Source organism: Manis javanica, chromosome 12, assembly GCF_040802235.1.
Source record: "Manis javanica isolate MJ-LG chromosome 12, MJ_LKY, whole genome shotgun sequence".
Classification (NCBI taxonomy): Eukaryota; Metazoa; Chordata; class Mammalia; order Pholidota; family Manidae; genus Manis; species Manis javanica.
This window is the reverse complement of record NC_133167.1, coordinates 8,978,142-8,995,343: the sequence shown is the minus strand read 5'-3', so window position 1 is coordinate 8,995,343 and position 17,202 is coordinate 8,978,142. Positions and strand designations below refer to the sequence as shown.

The window sequence follows — 17,202 nt, the reverse complement described above, 5'->3', positions numbered from 1 at the left end:
TTGTTTCTAAAGCCCCTGTACATTGTACAGACGCCTGTAGTTGAATCTACTGCCCTGAATGGACTGGGCATGTCAGGCAGTCCCTGGATGAGGCAGTGAACTCCAGGTCTAGTGAACTTGAGGTCTAATTTATCTTTATATCCCAGTACCCTTCAGAGGGCTTGGCATGGAGGAGTTGTTCAATAAACGCTTGTTGAAATAACCTTTGGGTTCTTACTACAACCAAGACTTCATCACGGATCCTCTCGTGGCCCCACAAAACTGTCGCTGGTACCCGGATCAGAGGTCATCTCGACGCTTCCTCCTCCTGGCTTCCTCATTTCTTTGTTTTTTCACTTACAGATGGTTCTGTGGTTTCGCTTCCTATTTGGTTTCTGAACTCTGAGCACGACACTTGGAGACAGGGAGCTTTTCACTTCAGCTTTTGTGACCTTTCCTAGGACTGATGAGCCCAAGGCTGGCACTACACGGTTGCTGTGTGGGCACATGGCCATGCTTCCCCGGACCTGCTGAGAACCACTGTCCTGGGAATGGTTCTGGCACGTGAGGGGGGACGGAGGGCAAGTGACCTGGGTCAGATATGTCATGCGCAAGCCTGTCTCTCATCTGCTGAGACTTTGGGCAAATCATCTGGTCTCTCCCATCCTCCATCTTCCAAGGGAGCACTTTCTGCTCTGTCTCCTGAGTAGCTCGGAGGCCACCACAGAGCTGAGGATCTTCCTCCGGGGCTCAGGATTGTGGATGTCCTGGCTTTTTGTAGCTTATTGAAGGAGAAGGCTGAGCCCTAAGCCAGGCTAAATTTGATTCAGAAATACAAATGTGGCACTTCGTGCCTGAGTACCGAGGACAGAGGCATGCTGTCCACTCTCCTCCAAGAGCTGGCTTTCCTGTCTGTCCACAACCCCCACTGCCAGCTGGTCCCTGCACAGGCAGTGTGTCTCCATGGGCCTGATCTCATCCAGGGTCTGCCTCTCCCAGCGCCGGGAGCCCTCTGTCGGCCTGCACCTTGGTGTGTGGGAAGACCAGCAATGCTCTCCGGTCATCCCCACCTTCTTTCCAGCCCCTCCCATGCGCTGCACTCAGGGAAAGGCCTTCTCCCAACACAAGACTGGTTGGGTAGGGCGGCAGATCTCCTGACCCCACAGAGTAGCTTCCACACAAGGTTTTCACTGGGTATATTTTAGCTAAGCCTAGCTCTTAACAGCTGCAGTTCCATTCCCTCTAGCCCCACCATTCCCTCTAGCTCCAGTCAAATTTAGTCAGAGAGAGGAGTTTGTATAAAATGGGTCACTCAATATATAATCTCAGAGGGGCCAAAGAACAGAGTAAATGCTTATCCAACTTCAGGTTTTTGCTGGCGGTGATTGGTCTGTTGTTATTTTTAAATGAGTCACATTCATTTCAAGAGATAAACGGAGTAAGGCTCCCAGGCTGCCACAGGCCCTGTGCCAAGCATTTCAGACACTTATGAATGTCATTAGATAATTATCATATTTACTGTCAATAGCACTCATTAATCTCATGTTCCAGGAAAGGAGCCCTTCAGAGCATAATTGCTGCAGGCTGGAGAGTCTTTACCTCCAGCAGGAAGCAATGCCATGCAACGTGCCCCTCCAGGTTGGTGATGAGACAACTCTGTACCCTTCCTCGTCACCATCCTCTGTAGCCCCCAAGGTTCATAACACCACTGCCTTCCCCCAGGTAATGAAAGGTCTCATTTGGTTGCAGCCAAGCAACTTGACTCAGCTCCTCCTGCATACCAAATACCATGGTCACGATGGAAAGAGGGATAAGACACAGTCCCTGCCCTCATAGGAGTCCATAATTGAATGGTGCAGGTAGAAAGACAAGCAAATAACGTTGACTCTGCGTGGTATGTGCAGCCGTAGGAAGATGTGCAAATGTGGCTCAGGAAAGGGAAGGAGGATGAACAGAGGTCACGGAGGCAACAATGCCTGGGTTTTAAAGGAAGCATAGAAGCTTAACATGCAGATGTACTGGAGAGGAAGTATTGCTACATGAGGGTCCATTGCCTCTTGTCATCCTCATTTCTGCACCGCTGCTTAGGCAGGAAGACCTTGGGATTGCGGAGGCGGAAAGTAGGAAGATAGGATGGCTCAGGAGTTTTACTTTGAAATAAAAGAGTAGATTGGAGGGAGGTCAGGTGAATAATAATAGTAAACATGTACCAAGCACCTACTATGTGCCGGGCATAGTTCTAAGTACTTTACATGTACTAATTCACCTAAAGATTGCCCCTTTTTCATAGACATGGAAAAACATGAAGTAACTTACCCAGGAATACATAGCTACAAACGGAAAAGCAGAGGCCGGAACCCAGGCAGGCCGGCTCCCCGTCTGGGAACTATGAACCTGCCAAGCCACGGAATTGTCAGGCCGAGTGTGGGCAGCGTTCTCACTGGGCGCTGAGGTGGAGGGGGAACGGGTGAAATCCAAGCAGAGATATCACACGTGAGAAAGGACCAGAGGGGATCCCAGAGGGACCCTGTCATTCCTCGGCCCCCACGTCACCTCACTGGTCTCATCACACTCAGCTGGAGGGATCCTCTTACCAGGCACAGATTAAATTTACCTCTTCGGATTTTTTCTGCAGGACTACTTTTTCTTTAAATGGGACTCCCTGTTGTGATCAATACTTGTTGGGAGCCAAGTACTATGAGGATAACACAAACCTTTCGGACAGAGGTGGCCAGATCGGGGGGAGAGAGCGTCAAAGAAGGGCTGGGTGCTCAGGGCCGAGGGCCAGGCTGGAGCCTGGGGAACTCATCTGCAGCAGAGGACAGCAGAGTTGATTTAATTTTCAGTCTCTTCCAGGTATAGCCCAGCAACTTGATCTCCAAACAAAACCCCATCGGACCCTCAAGTGGGACACGAGCTGAAGACACCCCCGTGACACTGTCTCCATTCGGTGCCTCTTTGCCCTGCACAGACCCTTGATTCACACAAGGGCAAGATTACATCCATTAGTTCTCTTTTCACACTTTAGAAAGCATGGCTTGTTGCCAGACAATAAATCAGAGGAAAACAGACCTTTACTTTGCTGGGGTTGGAGGGGAGAAACACAACTTTCTGATATGAAAAGACCATTTGGGTTTAACTGAAGATGATTCAGATAATAAACCATGGGATAAAAATAAACCCTGCAGAAGCAGAGAGACCAGTGGCTCTCAATGCAGGGGTCCATTTGGTTTTCCACAGATCCCAGGAGCAGACCGGTCATTCCTAGGATCTGTGCTGCTTTTGCAGTTGTGTTTGCACACTGGTTTCTGGCAAGACTCGAGTGTTTGCCTATGACCTTTGGTTAAATCCAGACATCATCTCATTGGGTCTCATCAAAAGCAGAACTTGTCCCCCATTCATCTTTGTCAGACGAGCAGGAACAGCCCGCTTAGGTCATCCGGGGCCACTGTTTCTCTCCCAGCAGAGGTGCAGATCTCACCCTTCCTTCTGCTAATTAGCCTTGGGCTGACTTTAACACGGGGAGCCAGCAGAACTCCATTAAACCCCAGCATCTCCCTTAGGATCACTTCTCACTGACCAGGGAGTCACGTGGGCTATTGGGCTAAGCCTGGAGTCCATTCTCAACTCAAAGGCTACAGCCCTGGGTTCCTTTTATAATAGTCCATTATTCTCCTTGGAGACCCCTTTTCTTTCTTTAAAAGTGAAGTTCGTGCCAGAGATTCCAGCTTACAGATTTTCTGGTCCCACACTGTGGCCTTACCAACAGCATTTTCTACCTCTCCCAAAGGATGGCTTATTAGGACACTGAAATGCCCAGGGAGAGAATCCTGTGGGGCCGCCGCCAGTCTGCAAGTCAGACGAGAACTGTTTCTCCTGTCAGCAAGACCAGCAGAACCTTGCTTCATCCTCCACTGAAAATTCCCCCCAAGGCACTGAGCAGGCTATGAAAGGCTGCTTTGGAAACTTCTAGAAGAAGGGATCTGTTCAACATTATTTATAATTCAATAAACCATAGCATTTGCATTTTCCTGGTCTAGCCAGTTTCCTAAGAGACCAGACCAAGCCCTGCAAAGCTTTTCTACCACTGCAAATATAGTCAGCTCTCGGAAAGGCTGACTGCTCTCCAGGCCAGTATCTGAGCCCTAATACACAGCCACCACAGCCCCAGAAGACAGGCACACATCTGCAGCCACACTCAGTCCTGATTCTCTGGGGCAGACTGACAAGGACTGGCAGACACAGAGCACAGTCCACTCCAGCATGGGACCAATGTGGGTCAGGGAAACTACTGGACTCAGAGCGCATGCAACCTGCTCCGTCGGGTCCAACCTGACTTCCAGGGCTCTGCAGAGAGATAGTGCAAATGGTATAAATATGCTTAGATTAAAATACCAGTTACAACAAATATTATGTAGATAATCTTACACATTGTCAAAAAAAATCTTAAATCTCATTCATGTGCTGCAAGAGTGTTACATCGTTATAACATTTTTATCAACGTGGAGTTGTGTAAAGCAGTGCTTCTCAAAATTGAATGTGTATTTGAAACACCTGAGGATCTTGTTAAACAACAGATTCCAAGAGGAGGTCTGAGTTAAAGCCTGGGATTCTGCATCTCAGTCAGCTCCCAGGTGACATAGATGGTGCTCCAAAGCATCTAGGAAATCTGGGTCTAGTAAATGTAAGTCTCCCTCTATCCCCAACCCATTCAAACCCATCTCTTTGTGTATTTTTCTGGCTATCTTATTCTATTACCTGTTTTCTTCACCAACTACAGAGAATGAGCATCCTTCCAGATCAACAGCAAAAATGTAACTCACTCATTTTCCTACTTTCACAGAATTCGGCAGTGAAATGCCATGATTTATGCACCTTGCCTCTTATAGATGGAGAGTCAGGATGTTTCAAAGTTTGGGGCCACTTTTAAGCTTGTCTCTATTCAACTTCTCTGTTCCAGAGCCAGAAGGAGACTTGGGTGATTGGCAAGCTCCCCTAGGGCCTAACACCAAGCTCCGTATTTCTCCAAGTGAGGAAAGGTCGTGAACTGTCATTACCTTTGACATAGAACCAAACTGCATGGCAGACAGGAGCGTAACTCAGCATGCGCCTCCTGTAAGAGAGTGCGCAGTATCAGGAAGCCGTGATATTGTGGGATAAAGAGAGTTTATCTTTCTTTATAGTCAATTTTAGGTGAACATTGTAGAGGAAAAACCATTCCTTCCCTTCATAGGAAGACATACACATGTGCAATTTAGAGGAAAATGCAAAATGCACAGGAATTTTTAAGATTAAATCATGAGAGCTTAAAAATGTTTCCTTTTTTGTGCCTAATTGCTTTTGATGTTTTTGAATACAGCTCATGCTTCTCTGTACTTAGGAGCTGTCTGATGGATAATGTTGAGGACCGGGCATCAACCAGGATCCACACCCCGGGGACAGCTGAGATGCTGAAGCTCACTGCATCAGATTAAGCAAAGCAAATCATTAGAGGAGTCCAGATCATTAAGATGAAAAGCATAGGAAGCTCTGCAAAGTTGGCAACAATTTAGAAGTTACTGTCTGAGCCTAGTGGTGTCAACCCTTTCTGCATATTAAATCAGCAGAGAAGCTGTTAAAATCTCCAATATTCAGACTCAATCAAAGCCAACTAAATTCGAATTTTCAGAAGTAGGCCCCATCCATCAGTATTTTCTGAAACTACCAGATGCTTCCAGGATTAAGCCTACAATTGCCAGATTAAGCAAATAAAATAGAGGAGGGCTGGTTAAATTAGAATTTCAGATAATTATTTCAGATAAATATTTATTTTTAGATAAATAATATTTTTCATATAAATATGTCACAAATATTGGATGAAATATACTGTGAGTTATTCATTGTTTATCTATCATCAGATTTGACTGGGCGTCCTGAATGGCATCTGGCCATCCTAGTGCAGTCAAGTTTGTAAGCAGGGCTTTAGGAACAGTCTCCCACTGCAAGGACTCCCTTCAAGGTCAAGCTGCCAAGCTGTGCACTGATTGGCAACCCTCAGTCCCAAACTTGTCCAGTCTCAGACAGGATTCAGGAGCCTCAATCCCAAATGTGTCCAGTCCCAAATGGGATTCAGAAGCCAAGTAGCAGGCATCCTTTGGATTACCCGGGCTCTGGGCCTGGCACGACTGTTGCTATCAATTAGAAGAGGAAACGGAAACAAGATGAATAGCAAGTGAAGCACGTGGCGGACACTAGGGGTCCATGACGCTCTGCTGTGGGTGGCTTACCAGAGCATTCTTTCGTCTTGTTCTGTACACATATACACAGAATAAAGAGTTAGGCCCCTCATCAGACCCTGACAAAGGTCTAAAAGCTCCTAGCAGGAGCAAATCCCTTCCCATTACCATTAATGTCCTTCCCTTGGGGCCAGGAGCAGCTCACCCTTCTGAAAGTGATACATACAGCTTCTGGCTGCAGCTCCCCTCCTGTCCACCAGCTTCTTGTCTGCCAGACCTGCTGAGCAGGGAGAAGGCAAACCCTGTCCACTTTTGCAAAAGCACCTCAGATTTAAAATACACCCAAACCAGCAAGAAACAAAATACCCGTATCCCAGTCCAAATGGCAACCACTGAAAGGTGAAAAGAGAAAGGCCAGCCTTGGGGCCCAGTCACTTTCCTCCTGGGCTGGGGAGGCCTGTCTGCCAGGTGAAATGCTGACAAGTGGCTGTGGGAAGCATCTTGGACCAGCAGCCACAGCAATGCAGGAATGGCCTAAAGGAGTCCCCAGGAGGACCTGACCCCCGAGAGCACAAGAACTTCTAGACTCATCTGTGATTCTCAAACTATGAACTTATTACAGGGAATGAGACCTGGGAGCTGCCCAGTCTACAGAAGCACTAATGTCCTGGTCAGCCTCACGGCTCCTCAGTGGATGGTCCTTCCTTACACACTTTTTCCCATTTTGCTACCCATGGAAATGGGAAAAGGCACCCACAGAAAGGCACCGACTCTCATTCAAACAGACCCCAAATCCACGGCAAGCAATGTGTTAGCGACAGGAGGAAAAAAATGACGACAGGACTTTGAGAAGAGCAGAGTAATGTGGGGAGGAAAGCTGGCTTTCTCCTGCATGGTGGCCCAGGTTCCCGGGCCAGGGAGCGAGTGCCACCTGGCCAGCCCGGTTTCCAGCCAGTGTTCAAAGATTTCAGCTCCCACCAAATACACGCACAACCAATTAGCCCACGTCCGGCCTCCCTGCCAGCGCCCCGAGGGCCTCTCCCAGGATGCTTCGGTGGGCTTGCTCCAAACATGGTCGGTTCCAACCCAGAAAGCACTGGAAGGCATTTGTCCCCTCTTCAGTTAAGACTATGAAATCCCACTTCTTCACTAAGGTCCCCTCTGATCCTTGGAACCCACAAAATGCTTCCTAGGGCAAAAAGCCCATTCCATTAAGCTGCCCGAGCTCCCTGGCAGGTCTTGGTGGCCACAATAACTCGTGTGGTAGCTGTCCACCCACAGGCCTCCAAGGGCAAGGAGACCCCTGGCCACTAGGTGCAGGGCATATGGTGACAGGCGGCCTTGGGCCTGGGGCTCCTGGAGGCCCATGGGACAGGCCCTAGTCCCATGGCTGCAGAGTCTCCTCTGGGTGCCCTGGCTGCTTAGTTATCCTTCACCAAACATTTCTTGAGCCCCTGAGATATTGTGACTTATTCCAGACCCTTGATAGACAATGGGAACACCAAACGAAGGAGGTGGGGTCTCTGCCCTAAGTGACAGCTCCTTTGCAAGGACCCTTCACACACTTACCCAGAAGGCCACAGCCAGTGGTCTAGCCAAAGGAAACCCTCAGTAAAACTGATGAATGTTTATGTATAGAGATGATCGTTGGAGTTTTACTGACAGAAGTGAAAAGTTGGAAATCCCTTGAATGTCCAGCCATAAACATATGATTTTTTAGAAAGTGACAATTTTAGAAAGTGACCATTTTGATAGTCTCTCTCAGAGCATTCATTCATTCATTCATTTATTCAATATATACTCACTGAGTCTCATTTCTGTGCCTGTCTGAAGTTTTGGCCCTGAGAAGACAGGTATGAACAAAAGAGAGGACCTGGGCTTCCCAGTTTGCAGTGTAGTGGAATCCACGTGTGTATTCACATATTTGGTAGTGGTTAGTGCTAGGGATGAACGAAGGAGGAAAGGTGCCCTGTAAGTGACGGGTTTCTCTTTAATACAGGTGCTGACTGGTCTCTCTGGGGAAGAAACATTTGCACAAAGACTTTAAAAACTATGTTTAATGAAGGGAAAATGTTCCTGAAAGGATGTTAAATTTAAAGAAATAACAGGTTAAAAAACAGGAGCTAGCAGGCTTCCAGTTTTGTTTTTAAAGTGTATTTACCCTACACACACATATGCGCACACACGCTGGGCCAAGCCTGGGAGGGAAACGAAATTACCTTTGGCACAGTCCCTTTTCTGTTTCCTGGGCCCTGTCTGGCTCCTCAGCCACCAAAGTCAGCCTCTGGCCTCCCTGGGGGTAGGCTTCCCAACTCCCCTCAGTCTGTCCTTTGCTTCAGAGAATTGTAAGACATGGGCAGGCAGAGACCCCACCTCACCCATTAGGCACGTGAGACATTGTACAATCCGCACGCCTCCTGGCAGAAAGGGCCCTAGGATGGCTTTATTCTTTTAGAGGCCAAAGGGTAGCCTAGTACTTCCTTCCCATCCTCATTCTCTAATTGGGCTAATTAATCTTTTCTGCTCAATCTGGACAGTCACCAACCAAACCTAACTTTACAGGAAGATTCCTGAAACCCCACCTTCCCCCTCTGTGCCCCATCTAACCATTGCCCTTCCTTGGTGGAGATTTCCCACCCTCTGCAGGACAGGACACACATCAAAGTGCCTGCGATGTCACCATAGCACTTTACACTTTGCTATTTTCAGAGCAAAATATCAAACATACACAGAAAAATGTCAAACATGTACAGAAAAATACATACATATTTTAAGTTTAAAAAATAGGAAAACAGAAAAAACAATCCCCATCTGGGAGCCGTCCCATTGCCAGCTGGGTCTGACCCTTCTCACCCACCCCACATGACTCTCTCCTCACCAAGGGCGGGGGACCTGTAGGGGTATGGAGGTCCATTATTTTACTGACAAAAGGGAAAAGTTGGAAATCCCTTGAATTTTTCCCTTGATTACAATTTTAGAGAGTGACCCTTCTGGTAGAGAGAAGACAGAAACAGAGAGAGAGAGAGAAGTGGCATTTCATTGTTTTACTTGTACTTAGCATTCCCTTACTGATGAATTAGAACTTTTTCCCATTTTTTTAGTCATTTCTGTTTCTTACGTATATCGTCTATGTCCTTTCCCCACTACTCCATTGAATTTTAGGACTTTTCACACTGACTTTTCTAAGCTTTTTATATAATAAAAATGTTATCAGTGCTCTAAGGACATTCTGAAAGGATGGGTAATGGCACAAAGCACAAAGGGTGAAGTATTTGTGTAAAATGTGAGGACTGCTGCATCCTAAAGGAAAATCACCTAACAGCTAAAATGCAAATACATTCGGAAAATACGTCTGTTGAAACCAATTCTTTTAAAGTACTTGTGTATCACCTGGCAATGTGCTGGGAATTTCTGGACATTTTGGACAACAAACTGAAAGCAAATCTTAGAACTCGAGGTCTGCAAGGGCTGGGAGGGCCACCTCCTTTTACAGAGGAGGCACTGAGAGTTAGGGGGATGTGCAGCCTGGACTCAACCACCGGACAGGAGGTGACCGTGCAGCGACAAGCACCAAGGCCTCTCCATGAGGAGCAAAATGCAATATGTTAACAAAGGGGAAATGGCCCAAAAGCAGCTTCTGCAATCTACACGGTCTATGAAACCACAAAACAGGATACTTATGAAAATGCCGAACCATCCACAGGAGCTTAAAATGCCTGCATTGCTGCCAGAGAGGAACCCAAATAGGGAAAAGCCTTGCCACTTTAGATAAGGCAAGCAGAGTGGCCTTTGACTAACAGCTGTTAAAGACCTGCGTCGAAAACAGACGGAATGTCCAGCAGGAGAGTTTCGTAAGGACACAGAGGACACGAAGTACAGGACAGAAGCCCTCATCAAGGTCCCGCTGATGTGCGGTCCCCAGGCTCTATGTACGGTGAAGGGTTGGTATGTCTCGACTTTGGCGAAGCAGAACTCTTGTAAATACACTAGCACAGATTAATAATATGAAGCTGGAGACAGAAGGTCAGTTCCCTGAAGAATATGATTATCTGAACAAGCTAGAGCTTGCTGCCTCACAAGAAGAAAATGGTTCTCCAGAAGTCACCTCTACTCTCAAGTGTTCTCTAGGGACACTGCTGAATCTTTTGCAGTCCATCCAAGTATGCACAGTGTGTCTATTTCCATCACCTTTCAGGAAGGAGAATACTTTCTCCTGGAAGTAAGAGCCAAAAAAAAAAAGATGCTTTGCTCTGTGGAGCAAAGGCAAGACCCAGAGCCGTGGATCCCAGCACCTTCCGTTCAATGAGCAGGGTAAAAATAGACTCACTTTGAGTGCAAGGCTCCGAGAAGCCAAGTGGGGCAGAGTTCAAAGGCCCATTTGATTGCCAGATCCCCCTACTCTATCCTCATGTCCCTTAGAGAGTCAGCCAGCCACAATTACCTGGAGAGACCCCAAAAGTCTGATGGAAGCAAACCTCGGCAAGCCTCTTTCCTCCTGCCAGCTTCCCTAGATCCATTCCCTTGCCACAGAGGGATCTGAGATTAGTTCTTTCAGTCTGAGAAAGCACTTTGAGCAGCAAGATCGATGTTTCTAATACAAGTAAATGAAAGGTACACTGTGTAGATTAAAATTCTGAGGTCCTCAGAAACTTAGAGATTAGGGTTAGTTCCTGTCACAACTAGATTTAGATGTACAAATGTGCTGACAAAATTTCCCGCTTTGTTGAACCTGGTCCTTGGCACTCGCAAGGTCCCTGCAAGCCCAAGAGGACCTTTCAAAATGCCTTGAGGGCAAACTGCTCAGCATGAGTTTTTGGGCCAATCCTTAGGCAGTAGCTAAACTGATGAGTAGGGTGTAAGGAGGACAGTCGGGGCTGGAGCAGAAATAACTGGCTTCATTTGTTTTATTACTCCCTCCCTAAAGATAGAAGCCTTCCCACTTTGAGCTGACCCAGAGGCCCTGCTGGGCTGCAGGCCCAGCCCTGAGCACACAGAACATTGTGTCTGCCTCTTCTGCGTTCTCCACCCTCCACCCACCTCCTCCCCAGTGTAGTTTTTTGAGGCACAATAGACGGGCATCAATAGTTCACCCAAAGCTATTAGAACGTGGGCCACAGCAGTCCCAGCCAGGTGTTTATTGAATCACTCTCCACTGAAGATCATTTTCACAAGCATGGCAGCAATTCCCATAATTGGGAAAGCTTGGGAAATTGATTTGATACAAGCACATTCATTTGGAATAATGAAGATAAAGGAGTCAGGTAAGGGATCAGAAGGGGCTGGGAAAGGGTCACAGCAGCTTCAGCTACCTCAACTCCGTGATGGGGTGGGAGAGACACAGGGGGGAGTGTGCAAAGATAACCGCTCAACCGATAGTGGCTACCTTGGATGAGTGGGACAAGAATAAAAGATGCAGTTTCCACCCAGAAGGACCACACAAGCTGGTCAAGTATGCACCTGAACAAAAAAGGGCTAAAGGAAAAGCTGTTTGGTGCCTTGGAAGCAATGGATCTGGGAATGCATTTTCCTTGGAAGAAAACAGCTGGTCATTGGTCCTGCCTGTGTTGAGTGGTGATTGCCTTTAAGAGAAGTACGATGACAAAGGGCATGGAGGTCACCTATCCTTTATGGGGAGAAAATAGTCAGAGCCTTTCAATGAAGGCTGACTCTGCAAGGCAAACACCCTAGTTGTACAGTGATCATCAACTTAACTGTGGGGCTTCAGACATATCCGCTAGCTCCAAAATAGACAATTCCACATTGAAAACTGTTTGCACTGAAGTTTGTATTCTATTGCACAATTATGTCTCGTAAGTGGCATCTGGGGCTTTTGAGAATTAAGTTTAATCCATCTGCAGCACACCTTAAAATTCATACAGAGAACAAAGCCTATGAGTCATGTCCCCGGATGCCTGATTTGAGGACAGGAAGCCTTTCCACATGAATATTATCCTGCACGGAAAGCTAGCTGCACTTGATCCGCTGAGTTAAGAGCTCAAGTACTCAGGAGTCCTCTGTAAGTGGAGCTGTGCTGACATGTCCATGTGGTAAGCAAGCAGAGCTATGTGAAGCGGCACTTCTGAAGCCAGCTCCTGACCCCTTGCCTTCTGTGCATACAGCTGGCCTCAGGATGGCCAATGGAGACAAAGGCCCGGTAGGAATGATAATGGGTTCCTAGGCATTGAGTGTGCTCAATGTTCCAGGAAATGTGCGGCCTGTCCTCCCAGCCACATGAGCCCACCTTCTGCTTCTTTTAGTAGTGCTGACGTCCCACTGACCTTAGGGAGGCCACTGTCCAGTCTTTCTCAGTCACATCATCTGCAGAGTAATTTCCACACACTCTTCGCCTCTCCACCACGGGAAGCGTGACTCAGCACAGGGGGCTCGGCTGTCTCTCTGAAAGTGCCTTCATATCCACTGCTCTTCTCACGCGGCCCAAGGTCAGCAGCCGGGAGCAGCCCAGTGGGGAAAGTGAAAAGACAGCAGCAGAGGCCCAATATTCCCCTGCCCTGCGGGGAGCGTCACTCCCAAGCACAAAGCTCAGAGCCAACTCTTGTTTTTTGCCTTTTGAACTGAGACTCAGAAGAGAGCTTCCCTGCACCCAGTACGGTTAGAGACACAGACACAGCATCCCCGAGGAAGCTCACGGTGTCCCGGATTGTGAAGAAATCCCGCCCCATCTGCGGTCATGGCACATCTCTTCTTCCTTTCACAACGCAAGCTTAGAAAGCTGTAAGGGAAGAGCTTACTGCACACAATAGACATTTAGTGAATACTTGCCCAATGAACTAATGAAGGTCTAATGAATTAATGATGGATGGGTGGCTGGATGGTGATTGTGAACAGGAGCTCTGGTTCCATGTCTTAAAAACTGTGGGACCGTGGAAAACTAAACTCTCTAGGACTTGGTTTCTCCACCTAAAATGGTAATTTAAAAAGTTCCTACCTCATTGGATTGTTGTGTTGATAAAAGTAGATAATTTGGACAAATCAATTAACCCTTGGCCAGCTATTTTTATTGGACTGTTGAGTACAAGTCAACTTATTACAAAGAAAACCTTGCATGATTTTAAATCACAAAAAAAGCAAGACATTTACAGAATTTAGTACTTTGAATTAGTAGTACATTGTTGGCTGCACACCCCCAAACCTATCATGAAACACCAGGAGGTTGTGAGGAGGTGTTTGAGCACACCACCTACACCACCCACAACAGATGCCCAGTGACAATCTGTAGTATGAACAGAAGGAAGGAACTGAATAGGTGAAAGAATGTATGGACAGACGAAAAAATGAAAAGGAATACAAGATTGTCTAATTCACTGGATCTCAACCATGGATGATTTTGTCCCCCCAACCATGGATGACAATATCTGGAGACATTTTTGGTTGTCATAATTGGAAGGTACTACTGGCTTCTAGTGGGTAGAGGTCAGGGATGCTGCCAAACATCCTACACAGCACAGGACAGCCCCACAAGGAATAATCCAGACCGAAATGTGAACAGCACAGAGCTTGAGAAACCCTAGTCTCATTCATTGGTTTTAAAACTCTGCTCCTCCACAGAATGTGTGTGTGTGTGTGTGTGTGTGTGTGTCGGAGTAGGTCTGTCTGCCTAAAATTAAGCTTGATCTAAGGACTACTTTATATGTTTATTATTCTGTCCTTAAGGGATTTCCAGTCATCTCAATGCAAGAAACACCATGTAATATGCATTGAGTCAAGCTGAAATTCCCCCATCAAGCCATATTTCTGAAAAAATTATAAGAGTTGCTTGGCTCCAATGTAAGGAAACCACAACATCAGAATTTCAAACTGTTAAAGGGCCTTTTGACTTAGGAAAGTAGAAAATCACCTTATTAAAAGATCATTTGTCCATGGTGTATTTCCACATGGACTAGTTTAATAATAAAGGGATTTCAGTTTTGTGAACAGCCTCTTTAGCAATTTGGAGGTTTGCAAATAAGCCAACTAAAAGGTGACAACAATTTCTTGTTTACTGGTCTCTACAGCCACACAGCATTCTGGGAATGTGACTGTGGGTTAAATTTTAGTCTGTGGATTAGAAAATTTTAATAACTAGCATGGAAATTCATCTGAGCAAAAACCTACATTACAGAGTCATGGAACCGCTGATTCAATCTATTAGCTGAGGTGAGGTGTAGAATGCACTAACTGAAGTTCATCTCCACTTGAATCCCCATGGCGCGATCCCGCCCCACCAGCACGTGACTTCCACTTTCTTCCTGTCCTGGCGCACAACAACCCAGTCCTCCAGCCGGAAGTCTTCAGGTCCCTGCTCACCTCCCCATCTGAAGTCCACCCACTTTCACTCTGGTACTCTTTCCTAGTGATCTTATTGTTTACATATATATTTTTTAATTTATATGCAGTAAAATGTGTGAATTTTCAGTGTGCATTCTGATGAGTTATAACAAATGTATACTCTCTTGTTACCATCACTCAAAGCAAGATATAGACTATTTCCATAACCCCAGAAATGCCCTTCTAGGCCCTGTCCAGTCAAGCCCCACTCCCTACATCCACAGGCAAGTGCTGTTTGGATTCTAGCACCATAAATTGGTTTGGCCTGAAGTGGAATCTCACATAAATGGACTCATGCATCCATCCTCCGCAGGACCTGATTTTTGGCTCAAGATTTATGCCTGCAAGATTCAGACATGTCGCTGCATATTTCAGTGCCTCTTTCCTTTTTATTTTTTAGTGGTTTTCCCCAGTAGTGGACTGGGAACCATTATGAATAACGTTGCTATAAACATTCTTGTACAAGAGTTTTTCTCTTTAACACATGCTTGCATTGCTCTTGTGCATTTACCTGTGTGAAAAGGAATAAAGGAAACCTAATTCAAAGCACAGTCAGGACGCAATGAAGGGCGGGTTGTTGCTCACGGATACTCGCAGGTTATGTGAGGTGCCCCAGAAGGGAGAAGGAAGTCTCTCCTTGTCCCCCAACAACCCAGTGAGAAGCCCCCACAACCTCAACTCTCACTTTCCTCCCATGAACTCATTCACAACCACAGCTCCCAGCCGCCTCCTCCCCTCTATCAAGGCAACCCCTCCCCTTTGCTCTTCAGACTTGTCTGCGGCTCGCCACAGTTTTCACGTCCCAAATGACAATTCTTCTGCTATTCCTGAACCAACCCATGTTTGCAGGTTAAATAACCAGCCGTTTTATTTTGAAGGTTGGCACCTAGGAGTCAACTTGCAGGGTCACAGAGCAGTGCATGCTGATCCCGACCCGGCACACTGATCCTCCAGCCTGACTCGATTTTCAGTTCCTCAGAGGGGCCAGCTCTCACCCTGAGGCTCTACATACTTCACCAGCATAATTCCTGCCCTTCCTTCAGGTCCTGACGTACGTGTTATATAATCAAGCTGCCTTCCCAACACTGGCCTCACACATACTGAGTGTTCCATTAACACCTGTTGGATTGATGGGTGGACTAACACACGGGAGATGAAGTGTCTTGAGAATACATCAGCTAGTCCAGTGGCTTCCAAACTGTCCTCTGCAGGAGCCTTACGGCCCCTCCATCAGCTCAGAGCGTTGGGGTCAAAGGTGAGGCCAAAGGGCCTGGCACCAGGGCCCCTCACCCTGGTTCAACTCAATCATCTTTATTTTAATCTGACATCACATTTCATTCTAAGACAATATAGTTTAAAAAAAAAAACTTGAAAAATCACTAATCCAGTCCTGAGCTTCCAAATATCCTTGAAAGATAATTAAGGTTTAAATCTAATCAGCTGCATGTGGTGAATGGCACTAATCACTAGGCAAATGCAAATCAAAACCACACTGAGATGCCACCTCATGGCTCTTAAGGATGTCATTATCGAAAAGACAATAGCAAGTGCAGACAAGGATGTGGAGAAAAAGGCACCCTTGTACACTGCTGGTGGGAATGCGAACTGACAGAGCCATCGTGGAAAACAGTGTGGAGTTACCTCATGAAATTAAAACTAGAACTACCATACTAGCCAGCAATCCCACTTTTGGGCATACACCCAAAGGAAACAAATCACTGTCTCAAAGAGATGTGTGTGCTCTCATGTTCACTGCAGCACTATTCACAATGGCCAAGGTATGGAAACAACCTCAGCGTCCACCAGTGGACGAATGGCTAAAGACAGTGTAGTACAGAAGTTAACCCTTGTCCACAGGGGATACTTTCTAACATCCCCACAGACAGCACCGAAGCCTGTGTCTGCTGTTTACTTTTATACATATATACCTATGATAAAGTTTACTTTATAAATTAAGTGATTAACAATAACTAATAGAACAATTATAACAATATACTATAATAAAAGTTATATGAACATGGTCTCTCTCAAAATATCTTACTGTACTGTACTCACCCTTCTTGTGACGATGCGAGATGCAAAGTGCCCACGTGACGAGATGAAATGAGGTGAATGACAGCAGCCACCGTGACACAGAGCTGGGCTGCTACTGACCTTCTGAGGATATGCAGGAGGAGGCTCATTGGCTTCTGGGCCGCAGCACGCTGAGGGTAACTGAAACCAAGAAAAATAAAACCGTGGATGAGGGGGGGACTGCTGTGTGTGTGTGTGTGAAGGAATACTACCCAGCCTTTAAAAAGAAGGAAATCCTATCATTGATGTCAACATGGATAAACCTGGAGGCTACTATTCTAAGTGAACTAAACCAAACAGAAAAATGTGCATGGTGTCACTTATATGTGAAATCTTAAAAAAAAAAAAAAAAAACAAAGCCAAACTCATAGAATGGAGAGCAGAAAAATGGTTGCCAGGAGCTGGGGCTGGAGGTGGGAGAAATAGGGAGAAGTAGGTAAAAGGGTACAAACTTCCAGATAAAGGAGGTCTGAGAATCTAATATACAACCTGGTGACTAGATTTGATTAAGACTGTATTGTATAATTGAAATTTGCTAAGAGGGTAGGACTTAAATGTTCTCACCAAGAAAAAAAGTAAATTTGAATGTGTTATTAATTCAGTAGGGGGA

At 46.3% G+C, this 17,202-nt stretch overlaps 1 long non-coding RNA gene across 1 annotated transcript in view; it reads right to left on the bottom strand.

Moving 5' to 3' along the window:
- The window catches only part of LOC140844730 (uncharacterized), a 30,784-nt gene extending 13,934 nt beyond the window's left edge, over positions 1-16,850 (bottom strand). The window contains exon 1 of the long non-coding RNA XR_012123211.1: positions 16,575-16,850. This is a non-coding gene — a long non-coding RNA (uncharacterized lncRNA). The remainder of the gene's footprint in view (positions 1-16,574) is intronic.
- Between the last annotated feature and the right edge of the window lie 352 nt (positions 16,851-17,202).